General features: G+C 38.5%; 1 pseudogene; it reads right to left on the minus strand.

The window, feature by feature from the left end:
* Nucleotides 1-3,040: 3,040 nt before the first annotated feature.
* On the minus strand, nt 3,041-3,339 carry LOC122491161 (annotated as a pseudogene).
* Between the last annotated feature and the right edge of the window lie 262 nt (nt 3,340-3,601).

The following is a 3,601-nucleotide window of genomic DNA, read 5'->3' on the forward strand; positions in this document are numbered from 1 at the left end:
CCCCATCAACCCTCAGTTTGTTCTCAGTTTTTAAGAGTCTCTTATGCTTTGGCTCTCTCCCACTCTAACCTCTTTTTTTTTTTTTCCTTCCCCTCCCCCATGGGTTTCTGTTAAGTTTCTCAGGATCCACATAAGAGTGAAAACATATGGTATCTGTCTTTCTCTGTATGGCTTATTTCACTTAGCATCACACTCTCCAGTTCCATCCACGTTGCTACAAAGGGCCATATTTCATTCTTTCTCATTGCCACGTAGTATTCCATTGTGTATACAAACCACAATTTCTTTATCCATTCATCAGTTGATGGACATTTAGGCTCTTTCCATAATTTGGCTATTGTTGAGAGTGCTGCTATAAACATTGGGGTCCAAGTGCCCCTATGCATCAGTACTCCTGTATCCCTTGGGTAAATTCCTAGAAGTGCTATTGCTGGGTCATAGGGTAGATCTATCTTTAATTTTCTGAGGAAACTCCACACTGTTTTCCAGAGTGGCTGAATCGGTTTGCATTCCCACCAACAGTGCAAGAGGGTTCCCATTTCTCCACATCCTCGCCAGCATCTATAGTCTCCTGATTTGTTCATTTTGGCCACTCTGACTGGCGTGAGGTGATATCTGAGTGTGGTTTTGATTTGCATTTCCCTGATGAGGAGCGACGCTGAACATCTTTTCATGTGCCTGTTGGCCATCTAGATGTCTTCTTTAGAGAAGTGTCTATTCATGTTTTCTGCCCATGTTTTCACTGGATTATTTGTTTTTCGGGTGTGGAGTTTGGTGAGCTCTTTATAGATTTTGGATACTAGCCCTTTGTCCGATATGTCATTTGCAAATATCTTTTCCCATTCCGTTGGTCGCCTTTTAGTTTTGTTGGTTGTTTCCTTTGCTGTGCAGAAGCTTTTTATCTTCATAAGGTCCCAGTAATTCATTTTTGCTTTTAATTCCCTTGCCTTTGGGGATGTGTCGAGTAAGAGATTGCTACGGCTGAGGTCAGAAAGGTCTTTTCCTGCTTTCTCCTCTAGGGTTTTGATGGTTTCCTGTCTCACATTCAGGTTCTTTATCCATTTTGAGTTTATTTTTGTGAATGGTGTGAGAAAGTGGTCTAGTTTCAACCTTCTGCATGTTGCTGTCCAGTTCTCCCAGCACCATTTGTTAAAGAGACTGTCTTTTTTCCATTGGATGTTCTTTCCTGCTTTGTCAAAGATGAGTTGGCCATACGTTTGTGGGTCTAGTTCTGGGGTTTCTATTCTATTCCATTGGTCTATATGTCTGTTTTTGTGCCAGAAAAAAATTTTTTTAAATGTATGTTTAATTTATAGAGAATGAGAGAGAGACAGAGTACAAGCCGGGGAGGAACAGAGAGAGAAGGAGACACAGAATCCAAAGCAGGCTCCAGGCTCTGAGCTGTCAGCACAGAGAACCGGACGTGGAGCTCAAACTCATGAACCATGAGATCATGACCTGAGCTGAAGTCAGAAGCTCAAGTGACTGAGCCACCCAGGCTCCCTTATGCAGAAGCATTTCTGAATGGAGCCCATTAACTTTCCCCTTTGGCAAGAGAATCTCCAGACCTCCAGCACTCTAATGTCCATTTGCTGTCTGGTAGGTGGAAGAGAAAAACATCTCTCATTCTTTTTGGGTCTTCAAAGAAGCCAAAATAAATCACAGATGGTTATTGTAATAGATTATTTTGCTACATTTTGCGTGATAAAATGTTTTAAAGTCTCACTGACTATAGTGCATACTAAAACCTCAGAACCAGCCTTCAAAAAGGCAAGGAGTAGAAGGTTTTCTATAATTAGTGTACCAAAGTATCCTTATATTAGAAGGTTTTTCATGGTCAACTTATGTGATTATCTTTAGCTATGGGTGATAGAGAGTCCTGGCATAGTGAACAGATGCATAACATTGTCAAGCCACTCAGCTTCTCTGAGTGTTGGTCTCTCATCTGCCCCTACCTGAAATGTTTATTGTGTGCATTAAATAAACTAGTGAGTTTGAAGTTGCTTGGTGGCTGATATGACCTCTGCAGTAAGGCTAAGAATAATCATTTGGAACTGAAGACAACTTTTTTTTTTAAATGATCTGTGATTTTGTTTTTAATTATCCTAAGCCTTTAAACATAATTTACAAATTTGTGCTGATAATATATCTTTTGTATTTTAATCCTTCCGATGAGTTGGCAAAAGCATTATTATCAATAATACATACATGGTCATTCTACCATTGGGTTTTTGAATAGGTGTTTAGAAGACAATCCTGAATTATAACTTGGTCTGATTAAGTAAAGCATTTGGAAGCCAAGTTTGCTGCTGTATCTTGTCACACTGAATCTTAAAAGCATCTGACCTTATAGATCACCTATAAAAATGTGAGAAATGTTAAATATTCTGTATTTAATATTGTACATAAACCATACTAAAATGCCCTTTGTTAAGCAAAAGGCAACTCTTTAGATGTAGGGAGTTTTAATTAAACTGGTATAGTTAATACCAAAAAGATAAAGTGGACATTGGCAGCTTATCATCAGCCCTTGCCTTTAACAGGCTAACAAACGCAACTTGAAACACAACAGAGTCTTGCTGTTCTCTGAGACAGTGAAGGGATTTCCTCAGTATTTAAATATACCAATATAACCACTTATATAAATCTAAATATAAAACTAATCTCCTATAGGTTTAGAGATGACATTTACCATCTGTGTGAAAAGCTGAACGTTGCTTATCAATTCCAGTCATATCTTCAGAAGGGGAAAACAGTGACAGCTCCTGCTGAACCAGAATTACTATCAGAGTTCAAAGAGCTGATCATATGTTTTAACTACAAGCCAATATTACTTAAATCAGCACTGTCCAAAAAAAGTATTCTCTCAGCCGTTCATGGTCTGAATTCTGGTGTATGAGATCAATTTAAATACAGGACACATGAAAGAAGTCATCAGACATTTTTTTGTTGCTGTTGTTTTATAATAAATAAGGCAGAGGCCAACTGTTGCTCCTTAGTAGCTTTTTTTTTTTTTTTTTTTTTTTTTTTTTTTTTTTTTTTTTTTTTTTTTGAGATAAGCTATCAAGTCTGCTCTTTCCCTTGCCTTCTTAATGCCAGCAAAGATCATTTTTATTCCAGGGATGTACTTTCTGGGATTATCCAGATACTCCATCAGTGTCTCCTCTCTCCAGGTGATGCCTTTGTTCTTGTTGGCACCTGTGTACGAAAATCCAGGGGCCTGACCTGTCTTTTGCCCAAATAAACCATGGAGGTTTGGCCCAGACTGTGCTTCTCTCCCTTTTCCGTGGTATGGCACTGGGCACACTTCTGAACAAAAATCATCTTGCCTTCTCAACATCACCCATTAAAATTTGCTCTTTTGACGTGTGCGAAATGAAGGTGACAGCTTGTAAGCTGGACGTCCCACTGTCTACTCAAGACAAATTTAATTTCAAATTCTGGTTCTGCCACTTACTAGATGTGGTTAAGTTTCTTTTCCGAGTCTTGAATTCCTCACCCGTAAGCTGAACATTCATTCAAAAAACATTTTGGTAGCTTACATACATAACCAGATAATGTGTTAAGTGTTAGAAGATAACAATAATTATGATAATAATAC

This window comes from Prionailurus bengalensis, chromosome A1, assembly GCF_016509475.1.
Source record: "Prionailurus bengalensis isolate Pbe53 chromosome A1, Fcat_Pben_1.1_paternal_pri, whole genome shotgun sequence".
NCBI lineage: Eukaryota > Metazoa > Chordata > Mammalia > Carnivora > Felidae > Prionailurus > Prionailurus bengalensis.